The sequence below is a fragment of the Oncorhynchus masou genome, chromosome 29 (assembly GCF_036934945.1).
Source record: "Oncorhynchus masou masou isolate Uvic2021 chromosome 29, UVic_Omas_1.1, whole genome shotgun sequence".
Classification (NCBI taxonomy): Eukaryota; Metazoa; Chordata; class Actinopteri; order Salmoniformes; family Salmonidae; genus Oncorhynchus; species Oncorhynchus masou.
Window position 1 is genome coordinate 39,811,629 of NC_088240.1, and position 24,660 is coordinate 39,836,288.

A 24,660-nucleotide genomic window follows, 5' to 3' on the forward strand; every position below is an offset into this window, starting at 1 on the left:
GCATCTGTTTTCTAGCCTCCTCCCCCGCCGAGCTCAGGTTCCTTATGAAACGACACACACTTTTCAGGACACAGACATATGGCCCTACAGTACATACAAACACCCAAATAAATCACAACGTACACAAACAGCCATGGAAAAATAGGCAAGGCTGGGTCCCAAAACGGTACCCTATTACCTATTTAGTACACTGCTTTCAACAAGGCCCCCAAAGGCTTTTGGTCAAAAGTAGCGCACTATAAAAAGGGAACAGGGTAGCATTTGGGAAGCAGATGAAACGCTGTTTGTGTTTGTTCCTGTAGCGCAACGCTGGCAGGTGTCGTGGGGTTGACTTGCTCCACCCCATCCATAATGGGAGCCATTTGGGATGCATCCATTGCCTTCACAAAGGGGGGCACTGGCAGGGTGGCTAGAGAGCGAGAATAACCTGTACTACAGCTGGGTTGCAGAGTGATTATACTTACTGGGCAACCATAACATAATACCCATCTACGCCTTGCATTATGGGTGGGTGGATCAACAGGCACCGCATTGAATCTGTAAGTGCACAGCCTTCTAATTCTGTGTATTTTGTTTGTACATTTTCTTTACCACACTAAATACAGTCAGAGATTACCAGGCCATGCTTCATTTGCAGTAGCTTTAAAACATCCAGAAGGGGGTGGTAGCATCAAGCTCAAAATGTCCATTACCTCAGACAGCCACTTGTGTTCCTCAGGACCAGAGACGAGTGGAACTTGAGCTTGTGGTCATTGTCAAACGTCGAGCTGCTCCATCCAGAGTGAGGTATGATCACAGTGTTTGTCAGAGTAGTTAAGGCATCCCGAATGATTGTCATCTTGACGGAATCACAGGAGGACAGGTTCCACAGCACCCCTGCAGAGAAGCAGGAGGGACAGGAAAGGGGGGGGGGGGGGGGGGGGGCACGTTAGAGAGAGAGAGAGAGACCGGCCCACAAACAAACCCCTGGTTGTGTCAGCTGTCGTGTGCAGTTAGGCTAGCCCTCCAGAGCTGCCAAGATCCAGGGGCTTTTTATAGCTCAGTACCACACAGGGAGAAGAGAGGATCAGAGGAAAAATAATAGCCCTCATATAACAAATGAAAGCCATCCGCCAGCAGAACAGAGATGTCAGGTATCTGCATCGAATAGGATCTTAAAAAGCTTTAGATATCCTCAAGTGAGGAAGAAATGTCTCTCTTGAGATGAACACAAGACACCGCAAGATACTGGCTCAACGCATCATCTGGATAATGCAACATGTCTCCCGATATTCTGTAATAATTGTATTAGTTTCAAATGTACTTAGGGTAACCAGTAATAGTCCTAGTAAAATTTGCGATGGAGGCGCCCTTTGATTCTGCATCTGCTCCAGATTAACCCGTGTGGAGCACGTTCTTTTAACTCAGATGGCTGTTCCCGGAAGCAGAAAACACAGGCCGATTTCTACAGGGCTGCAGCTCTGCTCCTGTCTAACCACAGAGAGAGAGAGAGAGAGACTCATAGAATGCATCCCAAAATAGGACCCTTTTCCCTATTTAAACGTGCTACTTTTGACCAGAGTCCAATGGCACCCTATTCCCTATGTAATGCACTACTTCTGACCAGATCCCTATGGGAACCCTATGGGCCCTGGTCAAAAGCAGTGCACTATACAGGGAATAGGGTGCCACTTGGGAAGCACCCATAGTTACTACCTCTAACACTGCAGGCACAGCAGAGGAGATCTATCTACACCCCCACTGACTGGCTGATCTCTTTGGATGTGTGAGGATAGGAAGCATGGGATGGGAGTGATGCCTGGTATGTATGTATGTATGTATGTATGTATGTATGTATGTATGTGTGTATGTGTGTATGTGTGTGTGTGTGTGTGTGATCTTCGTCGCTTCCTTGAGCTCTCCTCTATCCACCCCAGTGTTTATGTATCCTAGCCACTGTTTGTTTTCTCTCCAATTAAACCAATGGAGGTCATCACACCCATTACTATAGCGATCCCTAAAGGGGATGCCTGCAAGGCATAACAGACAGACAGGTATCCCTATCCGTGGAGTTCCCCAGTTCAATACAAGGTCCATTCACACTTTAATGAAATAGCGGCAATAACAACCTTACGGCCGTTACTATCATGGGGGTCCAAAACCGTCGCAGCTTGGCCCGAGCGACCCATGAAAGCGTCTCTCCGCGGTTAACATCTGCACCTGCCAGTGCCGTGTGAGGCTTCATCCCGCAGCTGTAAGCTCACCTAGAACGTCTATTCTCAGGCCCTGGGATTCATTTCAGTCCAACCCCTCTGCGGTGACTTAGTGCCGTTCTCTACTAGCTTAGCCTTTGCCTTGGCTTTCTCCGATGGCGAACTCCCTTCGAGAACTCCCTCGGGATGAGAGCCTCGTAATGTAGTGATAATGCACGCACGCACGCACGCACGCACGCACGCACACGCACACACACACACACACACACACACACACACACACACACACACACACACACACACACACACACACACGGCTAGAATAAAGCACCCAGGCAAACTGAAATGATCCAGGTCTGTCTCCCTAGCCATCATAACCCCCCCCCCCCCCCCCCACCCCGCTCCTCCTCATCGCCCCCTAAAGCTCTACTTGAAGAAACAGCCTTTAAACTGGCCCTGTTCTGCAGTCTTTTGAAACTTGGGATAAAATCTGCAGCAGAGTCCAGTGAGGTGTGACTGACAGTTGTCTCTATAAAGCCCAGCGATTCCCATGTGTCACATTTGAGAGTCTGATGGAACCGCCTGTGTGAATTGTGCACGGAGGCTTGATCTCTCAGCTTGGTCTGGGCTCAGTTCTTTATACTGTATGTATACCAGAGGAGGCTGCTGGGGGGAGGATGACTCAAAATAATAGCAGGAACCGAGCAAATGGAATGGAAACAAACGGATGGAAACCTTAAGTTTTGATGGATTTGATACCGTTCAACTCCAGCCATCACCACGAGCCCAATTAAGGTGCCGCCAATTAAGGGGACGCCAACCTCCTGTGATGGATATGTTAGCCAGGCATGGGAACACTAGCCCAATGTAAATGAACGCCCGAGCTGAAGAGGCAATACGCTGTGACACGGGAGCCAATCACCTGCCTTCGGATCGATCCTTGAAAGACATATCATTTGACTGTGGCCTAGATTTATAAAGTTAGGGAGTGTGTGTGTGTGTGTGTGTGTGTGTAAGAAAGAGTGTATGTGCACTTGTTTGTGTGAAAGAGAGAGCGATAGGGGGGAGTGTGTGTGTGTGTGTGTGTGTGTGTGTGTGTGTGTCTCATAGCTTGGCTAAAGGGCTCCATTCCGCCCCATAACGAATCCACTGCGCTTGTTATTCAGTTACTGTCTGCAGGGATGAGGTGCTGAAGCCAGGACAGTCATTATAGTACCCTGGGCTTGAGCTGGCGTGGCTTAGACGTTCAGCCGCTACCGATTGGCTAGAGTAAGGGTGCGGTGGGTGTGGTCGGGTATTAACAGGCTCTGATTGGCCGAATTGTGCGAATTGTGCGTCGATCAGGCATTTGTTGGCTCTGAAAGCGACCGATTTAGAGGGGCATGTGTGCTGGCGTGCTGTGGAGCTGGTATGAGCGTGCAGATCCATTGCAATGCCAGACCCAACAGTATCAATAATCAGATGAAGTGGGGGGAGGGGCTGGATAACAGTTGCTAAGAGGCCGGGGGCCATATGTTGACCTGGCCCGGCATCCCAAATGCCACCCTATTCTCCCTACAGAGCGTACTACTTTTGAACACGGCCCATAGAGAATAGGGTGCCATTTGGGACAGTCCCGTCTCTGGTCAAAGCCCAGGGTTTGCTCTAACATGCACAATCAAAAATCAAGACTAGCTCTGACAGGGTTATTCTCCTAGGCCAGTGGGGGACAGAGGAGAGAGGTGGTTAGTACTATGAGTTTAGTTGTCCCCCCCCCCCCAGTCCATCGGGTGTGGCTGACCACTACAGTATAACTGTGTGTCTGAGGTCTCAGTGTATTTCCACAGCGGCTGCAGGGTGAGCTAGGTGACAATCTGTACTCTGCCCTACATCTGAGGAAATGGATGCTTTGCAGCAGCTCCAGTGTGCCTTCCTTGATGAGCTCTATTCAATTTCAAAAAAGGAACACTGCCCAGGAGATGAGCACAGCGGGGCGGTTTTCCCCATCAGCACGCTGGAAACACACACACACACACACACACACACACACAACACAAGGTTAGGCTTGTAGCTGACTGTCACCTGAACTCCTACACATAGGTACTTCTATTCGAGGGAAGCCTCGTCAACATAGGAAAGCAGGAGCAGATTCCACACATGCAAACTAATGTAATATAATGTACTGTCATTTTGTTCCATCCCAGGTTGTGTGTGTACCACTGCTCCCAGTGTAGGCAGTCATTGTAAAATAAGAATTTGTTCTTTAACTGACTTACCTAGTTAAATAAATATTTGCGACAGCAATGATAACAGTGGGGTCACATACGGATAGACTGTGTTCTAGGACAGGGCCGTTGTGTGTGTGTGTATATAGAGAGAGGCTGTGATGACACAGTTCAGGGCCAAGCTGTCCGTAGGGGCCAGGTGACACCTGTACTGCCACTGGGGTGACGACAACCAGGGGAGGCCTGTCCCTTTAATCTCAGAGGCCTTTTGAGGACAAGCCAATAACCACAACAGCTGCTAGGGGAATCAGGGACCAGGGCTAGATTGCTTCACACGTCCCCAAAAAATGACCCCCTGACCTGGGTAGAAAAGAGGAGAGAGGGGGCTCCTCCTGCTACCGTAGTGGCTCACACGGAGCACTGACATACCGGGGAGTAGAATAAACATGTCCTGCCAGTAAAGCTCAGAGGTGGACAGGCTGAGTGCACCCTGGTACTCTTTTACCATACAGCACATGGCTCTTTTCATGGGTGGAAATGTGTCAGAGGGGTGTTGGTGAGAAAATGCATCCCAAATGGCACCCATATGGTTCCGGTCCAAAGTAGTGCACCAAATAGGGAATAGGGGACCAGCCTAAGTCCTGTCAGTCCCCATTGGCTTTGGCCAGCAGGAAGTGCGGCAGAAAGCTCCTCGTGTCAATTGTTCTGATTGGTCGTGATTATCCAGAGGGGACGGTGTGATCGCCGACCTTCTTAAATTGCATGGTATTCTGGGTCCTCAACTGCCAATTAGCCGTTTCTTTTTTTTCACACACACAGTCGTAAGAAGTGCTCACAACACATCAAAGCAATTTAGTCCAAGATTTGTACGACACACATCTGCGTTCAACTGGCCTCCCTTTTGAATGAGAATGGATTAGACCAGCTAGAAGTGACCGTAATGCCAGTGATTCTATCCCCCCTTACTCCCTTCTGTTATAGACTGCATGTGGCTCGGATTCGTTAGTTCCTTAATTCAACCCATCAGCAAATATTTTTCATAACTAACCCAAGATAGACCACAGCCTGTCATTTCCAATGGGAGCACATTCATCATAGTGGGCAGAACAAGCAAGGTGGTGGGCAGAGCCGAGCACGAGCTAGCGAGATCCTATTGGCGTGTTCTAGCATGTATTTGCGTATTTCCATTAGGGACCGCCTACTCTGTGTGCAATGACTCAATTCGCCCTTCAACTCCTAGACAACACAATATTTAGAAACTTTGGCATAGGGTAAAGTCTACAAAAAAAACTTTGTCCACTCTGAAAACTGTATTGAGATCAGATGTTTCATCGATGAGAACATTTGCAGAGCGTCGGCCAAAATCTCTCTCGCTACCATCTTCTCCCACTGCGCTTCCTCTCATCACCATTTGGTGGTGAGTGGAAATGCCAACCGGATGCTTCAGATTTATACAGTCGTGAAGCATGTTTTCAGTGCCGAGGAGACCCTAAGAACAATTGTCTCTTCTTTCTCCTTTGGAGTTCACCGCGCTTTGAGAAAAATCAAAACAAACACCAACTTGATTGACACGAGACTCGAGCCACATCTCCACTTCACTTCCACAACGTATCACTACAGAACGGAGCAATTGGATTCTGCACTGTGGTAGAGGTAGAGCTAGTCAGAGTAGAGCATGGAGCTGAGTTGTACACAAACAGCTGATTCAGCCACCTTGGCAAATGGCACCCTATTCCCCATGGGTACCAGTCAAAAGTAGTGCTGCATTTAGGGAATAGGGTGCCATTTGGGATCATGTGTATTCTGGTCTGGCCTGGTCCTGACCAGTTGTCCCCTAGTATCTGCCAGTTCCTCACATCCAATGACTAATGCCAAACGACTGACGAAGCGGACTGGCAAGGCTGGCAGGCAGACGAGAAGATTAATAATTGAACAGCTCTACTTTAGGTTGTGTAGTAATGTTCCTGTCCCACAAAAAACCCAGTAGTGGAACTCCAGTGGATTTGATTTGGGCAAACGTCACTGAATAATGGATGAGTGAAATATTGTGGAACTGTGACCACTGCGAATACGCCAGAGGGCAGAGAAAGAGAGAAAGAAAGAGAATAGCACACAGATCCAGGCTGTGGGAAGGCACGCTCCGTGGAGTTCCAGGGTTAAAAAGGGCCATTTTAAATAAACGTTGTTTCTTACCCAGAAAAATCTGGGGAAAAACAAGACAGAGTGAATTCACCAACGTGCGCACACACACACACACACACACACTGAATGCACCACGCTGACACACTCCCTCTCTTACCCGTGACCAGCTCTCTCACTTCTGCGTCTACAGTCTTCCTCAGCAGTCTGAGCAGAGCGGGGACGCCACCTGCGTTTCTCACGGCCACCTTGTTGTCGTCCGTGGCTTTCCCGTAGACCAGGTTCCTCAGAGCTCCACAGGCGTTCCTCTGGACCTCCAGGGTTTTGTGGTCCAACAGGTCCACCAGGTGTTTGATTCCCCTAGACGGCACACCTAGAGGGTGCGGCGAGTCATCAAGAAGGCCTTGAGCATAACTCATTGGTTTGTGCAGTAAAACACCACGGGAATGACAAAACGGTGAGGACAGAGGTTCAGTCATGCAGGATCAATGTCACAAATATTTGATAAGGAACTGAACATGGATTGAGCAGGAACGTGTAGTAACTATGTTCTGAGTATCGCTCTGACAACATAAATCTGGGCTTTGTATTTATTCATGTAAGGGATGCGGAGAATAGATACCAATGGCTTTCTTTATAACAGATGAAAGACACATAGAAAATACACTGCATATCTTCAGTGATCGCATAAAATGCTTAAACGATACACTGAGTATACCTAACCTTCCTAATACTGACTTGCCCATTCACCCTCTGAATGGAACACATACACAATCCAGGTTTCAATTGTCTCAAGGCTTAAAAGTCCTTCTTTAACCTGTCTCCTCCCCTTCAGCTACACTGATGGAAGTGGATTTAACAAGTGACATCAATAAGGGATCATAGCTTTCACCTGGTCAGTCTATGTTATGGAAAGAGCAGGTGTTAATGTTTTGTATGCTCAGTGAAGCCACTACGGATCTTGAGAGATCAGCATTTCCAGCCGGCAACTCCGGCGACAGTACCAGCACCCTGTGGAGCTGTGAAATTCCAGAGGGAGCTGGAGTGGAATGGAGCCGCCACCCCAGCCCAGCCAGGGAGGGAAAGAGAGAGAAGGAGAGAGCCTCTGCAGCAGCATAGTCTCTCAAAGCCTGGGTGAATCTCAATTGCATTTCCTTGATTCCTCAAGTCCGCTCTCATTGGCCCCTTCTCAAAATGCATTGCAAGAAAATATCTGAGGTTCCTCCCGTACGTTATGAGAAGGAGATGAGAAGGGAGGACGTGAGGAATCAAATAAATACAATTGGAGATTCACCCCTAGGGTTGTTACAGTGACCGTAATACCGCCACACCGGCGGTCATGAGTCCTTTTAATTTTTTGTGTAAAAATGTCTAAAACCTGTTTTCACTTTGACATTGTGGGGTATTGTGCATAAAAATAAATGTTATCCATTTTAGAATAAGGCTGTAATGTAACAAAATGTGGAGGGGAAGGGGTCTGAATACTTTTCGAATGCACTGTATTTATTTCTAAACATTCCTAATAATAAGCCCATTTCTTTGCTTACAACATGGAAATTAACCATGGAAAAAGTGTCCATTTGCAATTTAAGTATATAGACGATGTGTCTTTTTTGTGGTTTATTTTACCCCCTTTTTCTACCCAATTTCGTGATATTCAATTGCGATTTCGTCTCATCGCTGCAAATTCCCAATGGGTTTGGGAGAGGCGCCCTCTGAAACATGACCTGCCAAACCGCGCTTCTTAACACACACCCACTTAACCCAGCTGCACCAATGTGTCGGAGGAAACACCGCCCAACTGACGACCAAAGTTAGCCTGCAGGAGCCAGGTCTGCCACAAGGAGTCACTAGAGCGCAATGAGCCAAGTAAAGCCCCCCCCCTCAAACCCTCACGACGCTGGGCCAATTGTGCCCTATGGGACTCTCGGTCACATCCTGTCGTGACACAGCCTGGTATCAAACCCACTGCGATGCTGCACTACTCGGGGGGCCTGACATGTTCTGAGACAGGCTCAGGATAATCGTCCATTCTAAATCTAAACTAATTTCACATACAGTATATTATTTAGTATATGTAAAAACAAGATTAAGTTAAGAATAGTCTGATGGGTGACGATATCACTTGTGAATGATGCCCAACGTGCACAGTGAGGCAAGAAACTTTTTTTTTTGTGTGACTTTTTCCAAATCATAATCACACACCTCATGTAGCCTAGCCCATAGGCCTGCATGTTTTGATAAGGTTTGTATCACAACTAAAATTAAGCCTAACTGGCATATAGAGGCGGCGAGAGCGTTTCAAGTTTGGGGGAAGATAATTCTAACCATTAAAATGCTGCTATATATTTTTTTTAAAGCATTACATGCATAAATCGCATTTGCGGTCACCTTTTGAGAACAGTGTTTTCCCGCTAATTGTTGCATGTTGGAACATTCGCGCTTATAGCCTACTGCCGTGTGTGCATTGCTGAGCTTATAACGTGAAGAAAGCGACAGGAAATGTTCTGATCTGTTGCCTCAGCCTCACATTGTTTTTTTTAATAGTTTGATGCGAGTGGTTGTATTCATTTGGGATCTATCGCATCCCACAACTGTCCTAGAGTTTGTTTGAAATATTTATTCTCACACAGTAGGACAAGTTGACCAACTTCTGTACTATGGGGGATAGGAGATTGACATACTGTAGGCTAGTGCTTTTGCTGTTTGTTAGGCCTACTCATCTTGTTGGCTGAGTAAATTGGGACAGTTCTTCTAGCATCTTCAATGTGCGCCTCGGAATTCGATAAGGATGCGCATAGTCGCGTCCCCGATGTGTCTCTTCACTTGTAGCCTACTTTGGAGCTAAATTGCCTGTGAGAAGGACTTGATCACGTAAGGCTAAAATTGAGATATCTGCCGGGAGAAGGGAATTATAATTATTATATTCAGCCCGAGGGCACATTGGGCCACTTTGGTTGCAAGGCATAGATTGATTTTATGGGGCATTACGTCCACACAAGGGGGATGCCGCTGGGAAATATGAGGCCTGGTGAGAATATAAGTGTGTGCAGCCTGCGCAAGAAACAACGCAGAACTCATGCCTTTCATGCAACTTCGCATCATGCCGCCTTAGAATGTATTCAAAATGAAAACATCTAGCCCAACGTTTGTATCACAACTAAAGTTGCATAAATATCCCTAAACTAAGCATATAGGAGGACCTGTTTCTTCGTTAACCGCTCAGCACAGAACAGCCGCATGTGCGCATCACGTCAGAAATCATTTGGAGAAAATAGCCTTTCTATTTTATTCGGCTATGTTCAATCGTATCCTTCATGCTATAAAATATTGCCACGGAATCCTAAGCAAATCTTGTCTGCTAAATTAACTAGTGTAGCCCACAGCCATATGGCATAGCCAGATCAGGACCTAACATAAGGACAACTCAGAGTATGCTATTCTGTTCTTCTGAAATAGGCTACATTTTCTTCATATCACGTTTCTTTAGATCAGTCTAAAATAAATAACGGATTTAATGTGAAGGCGTAGGCTGTGTTACATGGGGCGGCAGGGTAGCCTAGTGGTTAGAGCGTTGGACTAGTAACCGAAAGGTTGCAAGTTCGAATCCCCAAGCTGACAAGGTACAAATCTGTCGTTCTGCCCCTGAACAGGCAGTTAACCCACTGTTCCTAGGCCGTCATTGAAAATAAGAATTTGTTCTTAACTGACTTGCCTAGTAAAATAAAAAAAATAAAAAAACATGGATTTGTTTGAGGTTTTTACAAAATGTAGATGTTCCAAAGGTCTGCATCAGTGGCTTTCAGGCTAAACGTGTTGATGTTCATTAAACGGTCATTTACCATGAGACCGGTAGTTATTATTTACACAACCACTGGCTGACAGAATGTCACGACTGCCACATGCCTATTCCCCCCCCCCCCCCCTTGGGATGGGCAGCACATGACAGTGATTTGCATGCTGGGGACTGACGAAGGATCTGGGGGGAGCAGTGCGTACGTAATGTACCTCCGCCTTGACTCGATTATCGCCGAAGCACAGGTGCTGCAGGTATGCAGCGGCGTTGGCCTGCACCGAGGGGAACTGGTGCTGCAGCATATGAATGACCTCGGGCAGCTCGGGGTCACGCCAGGCAAACTCCCTGGAACACAGACAGAGAGATAGACAGACGCGCACAGAGACACACACACAGAGCAGTACAAAGTCAGCACACAGCTCTATCCACCCACGGTCCACAGGGCTGGGGCACACGGCTACACGTTTCAAGCACCAGGAAATGACATTGACATCTATTACACTGCAGGATTGTTGCTTTTCTCCCAATATATAATAAGGCTGAGATTTCATTCCGGTTTTATTTGTAAGACCAGAAGGCATGTCTTGCCTTTTGGAGAGTCACTGTGATGAGCTTCTCCTGACTCATGAGGCTGTCTAAAAAGACGTCAACTAGAACGAATGACCTTTGTGACAAGAGAAAAGAGTAGATATTACCAAGTCTGCTTCTGGTTCAGAACTTGTATTTATCTCTGACTGCCAAAAAATCTCTTCTGACTAGCGGAGTAAAGAAAAGGAGAGGAAATAAGAAAGTAGGAAAGTGGGGTGCACGTCCACATTGTGACAGAATTGGCTGTGTTGATGTGTGAGGTGTCGGCTGTAACGCGCCTGCCCTTGCCTCAGCGTGTTACATGAAGCAAGACGCCAGTCCAATCAAAATACAATTTTTCTTCTAAATTACCCCGGGGGACACAAAAGGTTGATACCATCACCACTGCTACATGTCATCCGTTTGGCAGTAGAGACCCAGTTGATGAAACATGCCTTTTCTTAGTGCAGGTGCTTTTAAGGCCTGCCTCTGGATTGCGACCCAAATGGCACCCTACTCCCTTTATAGTGCACTACTTTGACCAGGGCCCATAGCCACTATATAGGGGAGAGTCAGGAGGCACCCTTGGTCTGAGCATGGTCTGCTGTGTAGAGCAGGCAGGGCGGGAGGCCTGCTGTCACCCTCTCACTGCTCTCAGCTAGAGCAGGACTCCGGGTGTGAACAGCACTCCCAAGGTCAGGGGTTCAGCGCTCCGGGTCCACAAACCCAGCCATGCTTACATAGTACACACGCCTCTATAGCAAGAGCAGACACAGCAGTTCACTGAAACAGGGGGTCCTTTGTAGAGTGGTCCGTCTAGCCATTTGTGCAGGAAATGAAAACCTCTAGTGTATTCAAGGTTTTCCACTTAAAAATGTTACTTGATTTGCCAAAACAAAAAAAATGTATAAACTCCTACAAAAAAAAACATCCATTAATTATAATCCACATAATAATTCACATTTCCAGTTGCTGTGGCATTATTTTCCTGCTGTAGTAAACTTGGCTCAAATTAAGATCCTACATCTGTATCTTAATGGCTAAGGCTCTGGATGGCTGCCCAGGGGGCGGTGTGTGTGTGAACAGTAACACTAGTGTTGACCCAGCAGTATATACAGTAGTAGCCCCGTAAGCAAGGTTAGAAGCACTGTTAAAACCCAGTGAATGACAAGGGAGGGATGAATTAGTCGGAACCAAACCGTTCAAAACAGGGAGGGATCTGTCAGAATTCGTCCAATAAGAAACGGATGTTTCCGTTTTATGGTGCAAAGTTTTGCTAAAGTGCGGACTAATGACAACGACCCAGCGCTTGTAGCTTAGTGGCTTAGAGCCTAGTGCTTTACCTTGGGTCCTTCTGGATGCTGTCTATGGAGGGCGAGCGGGTGGCCCCGTCATCCATGACGACCGGCTGCCTGACGTAGTTGCCCTCGGAGGGCCGGTACTGAGCCAAGCGGTAGGGCTCTGCGTATGTGGCCGCCGTGTTCAGAGCGTAGTTGCTTCTTTGGTACGTCATGGCACTACGCTGGCTGGAGGTCCTCTGGAGGGTCCCTATGCCTGAGAGACCAACGAAAAACAACTCAGATTGATATCGAACAAGACAAGTATACAGCAGCTACCAGACCTCATCTACAACTCCCTGGGCTAGTGAAGATTAGCAGTGTATTTTCAAACCTTTTTCACCTCAGAAAATGTGACCAAAACAGAACCCCTTTTCTCTGAATAGTGCACTACTTTTGACCATGGCACATAGGGCTCTGGTTAAAAGTAGTGCACTCTATAAGGAATAGGGTGCCATTTGGGACACACGCCGAGGCGTGCTGACCGGAGTGGAAAACACTTTTTGACTCGCACACACCGTTTCTTCCAATCTGGATCCACTTAATGAAAGAGGGTAAAATGGTGCTCCCATGATTCCACACTACTCCTCCTTCAAAAAGGGACCGTTTTGTTGTTGTCGTTTAGTTCATTAACGATGTAGGACTGAGCAAGCCAGATCCTGCAGGTTTTTTCACAGGGCTCGTCTGCCTTGTAGTAGGTGATCCAGCAACACACTTCCTCTCATCCCTCTCTCCTCTCCTCCCTGCTTCAGTGTGGCCTGAGGCCAGTGAGCCCTGGCTGTGTCCGACACAGGAATAGATACACAGTCCTCCCTCTTTAGGTGAAACAGCAGCAGTGCTAAGCTAACACACCAACAGGATATCCTTCCATCCAGGCCAGGGTAAATATTTAGTCTGCCATAATTTTAACTGTGTCATCGTCCTTAAACAATGTCTATTTTTCTGCCCCTCTCCCCTCCTTGCGTTGTGATATTGTGACCTAGTTTCTAGCACAATATGCCCTACATACTCTCTCTCACACACACACACACACACACAGCCTGGCCTGCCTTCCTGCTCCGAACAAACAGAGCAGAGACCATGTGACTGCTGCTCTCCTTCCCTCCGGTCAGATCTCTATCCTGCCATTCTGCAGGGACTGGGCCTGCACACAGCGCACACGCACACACACACACACACAAACACACACACACAGTCCCTCCTACAAGAAACAACACGTCAACTTGAAGCTGCCCTCCAAAAATAAAAAATGCTCACATCAATACCTCTCTCTATTTGGCAGTTCATAGGCCAGATCTGTGATATCATGACCTCTGCGACTTGCTTTTTTGCAACAGGGATCGATATTTCCATTTAGCATAAAAACCTTGGTTGTCACCTCCCAAAAAATACAGACCACCAGAAATAGTGTAGATAAAGAATTTATGGAAAGAGAACTGGGGGAAAAGTCCATCAAAATTGAATTTCACACTATAACAAAGGGTGCTTGGGGGATCAAATTAGATTTTTTTTTATTTCAAATGATCTTCGGTAAAGACTCCAAACTACCCTTTTTGCCTTCCTCTCAATACAGCCGGGCCGCGAGCGTAACATGGTGCTAATCGTTATCTGAGAGGAGTCGTCTTCTGAGCATCAATACCATTTTTTACTGAACTTATCAGTCCGTGAGGATCTCACGTCTGCTGTAAAGAGGATGCTAAATGGCTGTGTGCTGGAGGAGCGATGATAGAATTCTAACATCCAAACCCAGCTGGCCGTGGCTACCTCCCAAATTGAGCCCTGTTACCTATAAAGTACACAAGGGATAGCATGCCCTACTTTTGGGCCCCGGTCAATCAAAAGTGTTGAGCACTTAAAATAGGGAATAGGGTGCCATTTGGGACGCTGACTGTGTGGACACGCTGCTGTTCCCTGGCCCCTCATCCCTCTTCTCATTATGAGTGTGACACACAGGTAATTGACTCCTTTGTGGCTGGCGTATCAGCCCATGCCTGTCTCCTTCCTCTCCTGTCTCAGACCCATCTCTGACGAAGGAGGGAGGAAAGGAGGGCAAGATAGGTAGACTGGCAGGCAGGCAGGCAGTCTGGCTGGGCTGGATGGCTGTCTGGCTTGGACAAAGTGTTCCCAGGAGAGATCACATAAGAGAGAAAAAGAGAAGGGGGAGGGGAGTGGGTGAGCGAGCGAGCGAGAGAGAGAGAGAGAGAGAGCGGGAGAGACAGTGAGAGAGTGAGAGTGAACGAGAGCAAGAGAGAACCTGGACTAGAGTGGGAAAGGCAGGGGGAGTAGCCATGTAACAGCTATGTTTAAACTATGACAGAGTCATTGTAAATGATTTAAAAGACTGCTCTCTCTCTCTCTCCTCAACATACCCATCTGTTTCTCACCAACACTGCTGATCAAATCAGCTTATTGATGCCTTGGTTCCATCCTGCTTGTATTAGTGTTCTCATCATTAGACATTGAAATGACGTTAACCTAGGCATTTTGGGAAAGTTTTAGAGAAATCAGCGGTTGGAATAAGTAAGAAAGGAATAAGCAGCAAATCCTCCAAACAGGATTTGTGGAAGACCTGGACATTTTTCGAAAATTACCTGAATTTTGCAGCCTTAAGATGGAAGTGTAGAGCAGTGTTTTTCAAACCTCTCCTTGGGCCCACAAGCCATTCCATGCATTTTAAGTTTACTATTCAACTCGTCAACTAATCATTAAGCCCTTGAATAGGTGAATCAGGTGAGCTAGTTCAGAGCTACAACTAAAATATGAAGGGTCTGGGAGTCCCCAAGGAGAGGTTTGAAAACCAATTGTGTACAGCAGGGCTGTCAAAGTCATTCCATGGAGGGCCTAGTGTCTGCTGGTTCAGGTTTTTCCCTTTCAATTAAGACCTAGACAACCAGGTGACGTGAGTTCCTTATTAATCATTGACATGAATTCATCAATCAAGTACAATGGAGGAGCGAAAACCTGCAGACACTCGGCCCTCCGTGGAACGAGTTTGACACGTGGTGCACCTCATAGCAGTCTAGTGTTCTACCTGACGGACTCCTGTAGATGGCGCTCTGCGAGGAGTTGTTGAGGTCCACTGGGTCGTGGTGGTTGGGGCTACGGTACAGGGGCCCCTGGAAGGTCCTGTCCTCGTAGATGGGCGTGATGTGGCGGTCAGGGGACATTGCTGACCTCAGGTCCTGGCCCAGCTGGCTGTGCTGACTGGCGTACGAGCTCCGCATGCCTAAAGGGACGGAGAGCGTAAGTCTGAGTCCTGAATGGAAACGTATTCCCGAATTTAAGTGCATTCGTTTTTGACCAGAGCCCATTGGGAGTGTCATTTGGGGTGCAGAATCAGACAGTAGTACAGGCTCAGGGTTAGAGACTGCCACCGGCCTCGTGTGTCTTCCTGTGTGTCACCCCTAATCCCCATTAGCATCACACAGTGACAGCTACTACACAGCAGCACACACCACAGCTAGCTGGGGATCAACTGCAATAATTCAGACACGCTCAAATTGCTAGCGAGAGCTCAGAGGAAAAAAAAACGGCATGTCCGTGCTGAAGTTTGACAGTTAAGCTGCTAAAGACTGACTTAATTGAAATTAATTCAGGGCTCATTTCCAATTCTGTGCAACGCTAAGGCAGTAGCTTTATGCAGTTTGTCAAGCCGCACCGCCCACATCTTTCTGCTCCACTCTCTCTCTCTTAATGATCCAGCTTTTTAACCTCAGAGTTGATGTCCGTGCCCAGCGGAACTTGAATTGGCACAAAAAAACAAAAATCAAACAAATAAAATCTGTCAGTTTAAGCTAGAGATATTGCATTGGATGTCTCTCAATTCACCAGCATTCTCCAGTGTCACACTTCCGCATCTGAGGTGAAAAGTGACAGCTAGAGTGGTGTTTGTAAGAGCACAAGACGTCCCAAAATTCAGTCTTCTCACGAAACTGTTCAGCATCCGAACGGTTTGGCCAACAAACTACACTATATATACAAAAGTATGTGGACATCCCTTCAAATTAGTGGATTTGGTTATTTCAGCCACACCCATTGCTGACAGGTGTATAAAATAGAGCACACAGCCATGCAATGTCCATAGACAAACTATAGCAGTAGAATGGCCTAACTGAAGAGCTCAGTGACTTTCAACGTGCACAGTCATAGGATGCCACCTTTCCAACAAGTGAGTTTGTAAAAAATTCTGCCCTGGTGGAGCTGCCCCGATCCACTACGTGCTGTTATGTGAAGTGGAAACATCTCGGAGCAACAATGGCTCAGCCTCAAAGTGGTAGGCCACACAAGCTCACAGAACGGGACCCCTGAGTGCTGAAATGCGTAAAAATCTTTTGTCCTCGGTTGCAACACTCACTACCGAGTTCCAAACTGCCTCTGGAAACAACAATCGGCAAGATGTTCATTGGGAGATTCATGAAATGGGTTTCCATGGCCGAGCAGCCGCACACAAGCCTAAGGTCACCATGCACAATGCCAAGCGTCGACTGGAGTGATGTAAACCTCGCCGCCATTGGACTCTGGAGCAGTGGAACGCGTTCTCTGGAGTGATGAATCATGCTTTACCATCTGGCAGTCCGAGGGACAAATCTGAGTTTGGCGGATGCCAGGAGAACGCTACCTGCCTGAATGCATAGTTCCAACTGTAAAGTTTGGTGGAGGAGGAATAATGGTCTGGGGCTGTTTTTCACGGTTGGGCAAGGCCGCTTAGTTCCAGTGAAGGGAAATCTTAACGCTACAGCATACAATGACATTCTAGACCATTCTGTACTTCCAACTTTGTGGCAACAGTTTGGGGAAGGCCCTTTCCTCTTTCAGCATGACAATGCCACCGAGCACAAAGCGAGGTCCATTTCAGAAATGGTTTGTCAAGATCGGTGTGGAAGAACTTGACTGGCCTGCACAGAGCACTGACCTCAACCCCATTGAACACCTTTGAGATGAATTGGAATGTCAGTGCCGGACCTCAATGCAAATGGCTGAATGGAAGCAAGTCCCCGCAGCAATGTTCCAAAATCTAGAGGAAATCCTTCCCAGAAGAGTGGAGGCTGTTATCGCAGCAAAGGGGGAACAACTCCATATTAAATGCCCATGATTTTGGAATAAGATGTTCAAATGGGCAGGTGTCCACATACTTTTGGTCATGTAGTGCATTCGTTGTTCCATCCTTACGGGTTAATAAGCTCTCTTTGCAGCTCTCAGCAGAAAAAAATAACACTTAGCCATATAGACTGTACACAAACCATTAGGAACACCTTCCTAATATTGAGTTGCGCCTCCTTTTGCCCTCAATTCGGGGTGTAGACTCTACAAGGTGTCAAAAGCGTTCCACATTGATGCTGGCCCATGTTGACTCCAATGCTTCCCACAGTCAAGTTGTCTGGATGTCCTTTGGGTGGTGGACCATTGTTGATATACAAAGCAAACTGTTGATCATGGCACAAATCGGTACACCTGGCCTGGCACCTACTACCATACCCTGTTCAAAGGCACTTCAATATTTTGTCTTGCCCATTCAGCCTCTGTATGACACACATATACAACCCATGTCTCAAGTAGAGCTCGATTAAATCGGAACAGCCGATTAATAAGGGCTGATTTCAAGTTTTCATAACAATCGGAAATCGGTATTTTTGGGCGCCAATTTTGCCAATTTCTTTTTTTAATACCTTTATTTAACTAGGCAAGTCAGTTAAGACTGCCTTGTTCAGGGGCAGAAAGACAGATTTTCACCTTGTCAGCTCGGGTGATCCAATCTTGCAACATTATGGTTAACTAGTCAAATGCTCTAACCACCTGCCTCTCATTGCACTCCACGAGGAGCCTGACTGTTACACAAATGCAGTAGAAGCCAAGGTATGTTGCTCGCGAGCATTAAACTTATCTTATAAAAAACAATCAATCAATCATAATCACTAGTTATAACTACACATGGTTGATGATATTACTAGTTTATCTAGCATGTCCTGCGTTGCATATAATCAATGCAACGCTGGGGGATGATTTAACAAAAGCGAATTTGCGAAAAAAGCACAATCGTTGGACGACTGTACCTAATCATAAACACCAATGCCTTTCTTAAAATCAATACACAGAAGTATATATTTTTAAACATGCATATTTAGCTAAAATAAATCTAGGTTAACAGGTAATATTAACCAGGTGAAATTGTGTAATTTCTCTTGCGTTCATTGCACGCAGAGTCAGGGTATATGCAATAGTTTGGGCAGCCTGGCTCATTGCAAACTAATTTGCCAGAATTTTACGTAATAAGACATAACATTGAAGGCTGTGCAATGTAACAGAAATATTTAGACTAACGGGATGCCACCCGTTAGATAAAATACCGAACGGTTCCGTATTTCACTGAATTAATAAACGTTTTGTTTTCGAAATGAAAGTTTCTGGATTCGACCATATTAATGAACAAAGGCTCGTATTTCTGTGTGTTATGTCATAATTAAGTCTATGGTTTGATACAGCAGTCTGACTGAGCGATGGTAGGCAGCAGCAGGCTCGTAAGCATTAATTTAAACAGCACTTCCGTGTGTTTTGCCAGCAGCTCTTCGCAAGCACAGCGCTGTTTATGACTTCAAGCCTATCAGCCTAATGACTGGTGTAAACGATGTGAAATGGCTAGCTAGTTAGCTGGGTGTGCGCTAATAGTGTTTCAAACGTCACTCGCTCTGAGACTTGGAGTAGTTATTCCCCTTTTGTGGAGAGATGGGTAACGATGCTTCGAGTGTGGCTGCCCAGGTAGGGGCGAGGAGAGGGACGGAAGCTATACTGTTACACTGGCAATACCATAGTGCCTATAAGAACATCCAATAGTCAAAGGTATATGAAATACAAACGGTATAGAGAGAAATAGTCCTATAAATACTGTATTAACTACAGCCTAAAACATCTTACCTTGGAATATTGAAGTCTCATGTTAAAAGGAACCACCAACGTTCTCATGTTCTGAGCAAGGAACTCAAACGTTAGCTTTTTTACATGGTACATATTGCACTTTTACTTCTCCAAAACTTTGTTTTTGCATTATTTAAACCAAATGGAACATGTTTCATTATTTATTTGTGGCTAAATTCATTTTGTGGCTACACCTGGGGGTGAATCCCAAATGGCACCCTATTCCCGATGCAGAGCACTATAAAAAGGGAGCCATTTGGAACTCGTCTTGATAGGCTAGACGTTGCCTTCCCCATCAGGCTTTCTAGGGAGAGTGAATGGATATATGGGCTAGTAGAACACACGGCTGAGCCAGCAGATGTCAGGAGGTGTGTGTGTTTCTGTAAATGGAGGAAGGGGGTGGGTTCTCCTAACCATAAGCTCATTTACCAGGGGAAAGCCCTGATGAGGTCAATCAAATTAGAAATTCACACCAGATGACCCACCATGACAACAGTATTTGGGGGAGTCACAGCCCAGCACGGCTGACTGACGGAGGTCTGGTCGGACCGGATGTGGAACAATGTCTGCCTGCATCCCAAATGGCACCTCATACCCTTTAAAGTGCAGTGCTTTAGACCACTACATAGGCAATTGGGTACCATTTGGGACGCAGCCGGAGCCTACGGCAGGAAAGCAGCATCTGCCACTACGCATCCAGGGTCCTGTGTGGCTCAGTCGGTACAGCATGGCGCTTGCAACGCCAAGCGTCGTGGGTTCGATTCCCACTGGGACCACCCATATGTAAAAGTAGTGGCCCCAGCCGACTTGTAAGTCGCTTTGGACAAAAGCGTCTGCTAAATGGGATATATTATTATTATTATAAATCCAGCCTGCAGTTATTACCGCCGCGGCCGGCCCAAAGCTCACAAGCCTTAGCTCCTAACAGCGCAATACCCTCTAGTCCCCTCTGCTTCAGGGTAACAGATCCCATACACATGGCTCATGTGGATATGTGACCTAACCTCGCATCAAGGGGACTCAACTCCCCAGCGCAAGAGAGAGACTGCAGTGGCCGAGTCACTGAGCACTCACTGCATACTTCGCTCACTTCAATAGAGCCCAAACACGATTATTTCTTGGCTCAGGTCCAACACCGCTAGGCGAGCAGAGGCTCTCAAGCTGCTCAACACTGCCATGCGTTAATGAGATAAATGAGGGATTCTTATCAGAGTTCAGAACAGCGAAAATGAATAAATAGAAGTGTTTGTCTTTCCGGGGAGAGCTGAAGCCCAGTAAGGCAGCTGTAGTCTGTGTCCCAAATGACACCCCATGTGGGTCCTAGTCAAAACTAGCGCTCTAAAAAAGAAAGGGAATAGGTTGCCATTTGGGACACAGGTATAACCACTCAGCAGCAGCACACTTGCCTACTCTCCCTCAGAAACATTGCCAAATAAACATGACCTCTGGAGCATCCGCAGCGTGCGGTCAGCTGTTGAGAGACCCAGGGGAGTGCTTCGTCTCTGGGGGGGGGGAGGTTCAGCGAGACACCGAATAACCACCAGCTTCGCACACTAACTAATGAACAGCTAAATGGCGAGCCAGTGGAGAATAAACCCTATTCAAACAACTTACTGGGGGGGACATGATAAGCATAGATAATGTCATCCGCTAAAACTGTAGTTCTCCATGGGTTACTAGAAAGCACATTAATACATTAGATCAAAGAGGATGGGAAAATAAGCAACTAGTGGCAAAATGGTAATATTCCCCAAATTCCAAGGTTTCCCAGAATTCCTGGTAGAAACCTTCCAGATTTCCTCCTGATTCTGGGTTGCAAAAGACTGGATGAATCAGCGTTTGTTCCAATGTACATTTGTCAACGTATTATGACTTGGAATCTACATGGAAAATACATTGGATTTGAGGGCGAAATATCAGCCAGAGGATTATGGCATCATTGTAGCCAATTTTCAACAGATATAAAATATGTTGAATTTGTACCTTTGAAACAATGTCAGATCCCCAACATTATATCCACTATGAGAAAAAAAACAATAGGCTGGGCAGTACCTCCTACTGGAGAGATGATTTATCTACAGCTATTCATTTGGTCTCAGATCCAGGGTTTGAACCAAGCCCAGCCCTGCTTAGCTTCGACATTTGTCACTGACTATTACCAATATGCTATCGTGAGAATGATTAGAGAGATCTCTTAATAACAAAATATATTCACTGTTGCTATCAAAGTCATTCCAAAAGGGTAGGTTTAACAGAGCAAATTGAATGTATTTGGTATTTTATTAGGATCCCCATTAGCTGTTGCAAAAGCAGCAGCTACTCTTCCTGGGGTCCACACAAAACATAATGACATATCACAGAACATCAATAGACAAGAACAGCTCAAGGACAGAACTACATAGATTAGTAGCCTACATATCAATGCATACAAACACACAATGGCGAGCCAGTGGAGAATAAACCCTATTCAAACAACTTACTGGGGGGGACATGATAAGCATGTGTCACGAGGTGTTGCTTTATCAGTTTTTTTTAAATCAGGTTTGCTGTTTATTTGAGCAATCTGAGATGGAAGTTCCATGCAATAACGGCTCTATAAAATACTGTACGTTTTATTGAATTTGTTCTGGATTTGGGGACTGTGAAAAGACCCCTGGTGGCATGTCTGGTGGGATAAATGTGTATGTGTCAGAGCTGTGTGTAAGTTGTTTTTTAAATCAGGTTTGCTGTTTATTTGAGCAATCTGAGATGGAAGTTCCATGCAATAACGGCTCTATAAAATACTGTACGTTTTATTGAATTTGTTCTGGATTTGGGGACTGTGAAAAGACCCCTGGTGGCATGTCTGGTGGGATAAGTGTGTATGTGTCAGAGCTGTGTGTAAGTTGACTATGCAAACAATTTGGGATTTTCAACACAATGTTTCTTACAGAAAGAAGTAATGCAGTCAGACTCTCCTCAACTCTTAGCCAAGAGAGACTGGCATGTTTAGTATTTATATCAGCCCTCTGATTACAATTAAGAGCGAAACATGCCGCTCTGTTCTGGGCCAGCTGCAGCTTAACTAGATGTTTCCTTGCAGAACTGGACCACACGCCTGGACAATAATCAAGATTAGACAAAACTAGAGCCTGCAGGACTTGCTTTTTGGAGTGTTGTGTCAAAAAAAGCAGAGCATCTCTTTATTACGGCTAGACCTCTCCCCATCTGTGCAACCACTGAATCTATACGTTTTGACCTTGGCATTACCTTCGGTTGTAAACTGTCAAGTAATTTAGTCTCCTCAATTTGTTCAACAGCCATAACATTCATTACCAGATTCAGCTGAGTTCTACAACTTAAGGAATTATTTGTACCAAATTCAATGCTCTTAGTTTTAAAGATGTTCAGGAACAGTTTATTACTGGCCACCCATTCCAAAACAGACTGCAACTCTTTGTTAAGGGTTTCAGTGACTTCATTAGCTGTGTTTGCTGATGCGTATATGGTTGAATCAGCAACATAAATGGACACACATGCTTTGCTTAATGCCAGTGGTCGGTCATTGGTAAAAATAGAAAGGACTAGAGGGCCTAGAGAGCTGTAACCATACTTTGTAAGTCAAATATCGTCAATGATACTACTTAGGCCTTTATATAGCATTTGAAAAGTCATCAACTTAAACAAGCCCACTGGGAACAGTCTAGTTTTGATTTACATTTTGTTGTCAACGGACGTGAATTCAATGTGAAATCTCCCCACACACACAACATTTTTTAAAGATGGGTGAAAAATAGACAAAATTCCCTTAAGTTGATTATTTTTTTCAAATCCAAATCAGTTTTCTACATTGATACAACATCCCAGGTTTTTTGTGTGGAAATGACGTGGAAACAACATTGACGCAAACTGTTTTTGCCCAGTGGGAGGGTTCAACAAAAAAAGGACAGTTTTGGTCGATTTCAAATTGAATCAAGTTAATCATTGTCTGATATACATCTCCACCTCAACCAAAAATCTAAGTAAAAAAAAAATATATAACTAAATCAAAAGCAAACTTTTTTTGAAGTGCATTTAAAGTTTGATATGATTAGATTTGATTAGATTTAGTCCTATTCTTTAACTTTCATTTTTGGTTGAGATTTATTTGTTTATTTGGATCCCCATTAGCTTTAACAAAAGAAGCTGCTGCTCTTTCTGGGGGCCATAATAACACAAAACATGACAAGTAACAAAACATTGATAAGACAAGGTCAGTCAAACAAATTTAAAATACAACAACAAAAAATTGTGTGTTAGTGTGTTGGTGAGTGCGTGTCCCCTTACAGTCCCCGTCGCTCCATGAGACGTTTGGAATTGTCTTTGTTTTTTTTATAAGGTAATGTTGCTTTCTGCTTGAGTAATGGGAGATGGAAGGGAGTTCCGTGAGATCATGGCTCTGTATAATACTGTGCGTTGCAGTGAATTCGTTTTGGACTTGGGGACTGTGAAGAGACCCCTGGTGGCATGCCTTGTGGGGTATGTATTGGTGTCTGAGCTGGATGTTATTTGATTATGCAGACAATCTGGAGGTTTCATTACAGCAATACCTCTAATAAAAACTAGAAGATAATCAGTTAATCGCTCATAAACACACAACCAGGAAAGACTGGCATGCATGTGGTTGAAGTTAGTGCTGTATTTGCAGTTAAGGGCAAGGTGTGTTTTGAGCCAGCTGCAGCTTTGTTAGGTCTTTCTTTTGTGAGACGTGAATCCAACACTGTGCCACTGACTTAATTCCAGTTGATCTACAAATTCATAATTAAAATGTTGGATTCCCGTCTCAACCAAAAATCTAAGTTAAAGAATAAGACTAAAACAAATGTTCAGAAACTTTACACAGCGTTTGATTTGATCCTATTCTTTCACTTTGATTCTTGGTTGAGACAAAGACGTGAATCCAACATCTCAATTATTAATTTGTCGACAAACTGGAATTAAATCCAGACTAAGTGGCACAAAAGATACATCTCCTTCAAAATGTTGATTTTTGGTTGCGTTGACAACCAAGTACAATATCACTTTTGCAATTCGTCTACAACTAAATAAAAAATAAAAAAGTTAAACAATAGGATTAAGCCAGTAGCTCAGATTAAACTATCCAAGCATTAGATATCCTTTAAAATGTTGATATTTGGTTTGCGTTGTCAACGCAATTTAATATGACTTTTGTAAGAGAGTAAATAGCCTAAAGTTAAGGCTCTTTTACAAACTAATTTAACAGTATTTATTCAACCTCAAAATGAGTAACACATCCACTGCCACATTTTGAGCTTAGCATACTGTAACTATAAATGTCTTATCTAATCATAGAAAGCGAGCATATCCAAGATAGCCTGCAAGGGTCGCAGGTCTGTGGAGATCTTCACAATTGCTATAAAAATCGGTGATAACATTTAAATTGTTGTATTAAAAAAACAACGACATTGCACTTTCAACCATTTTAAAAAGCACAACTAAGACAGTGATAAAACATTTGAATGCCAACTAAACCAAAA

The 24,660-nt window shown here is 45.3% G+C and overlaps 1 pseudogene; it reads right to left on the bottom strand.

The window, feature by feature from the left end:
* LOC135519634 (plakophilin-4-like) overlaps positions 1-24,660 on the bottom strand; it is a 100,878-nt pseudogene that overhangs the window by 179 nt on the left and 76,039 nt on the right.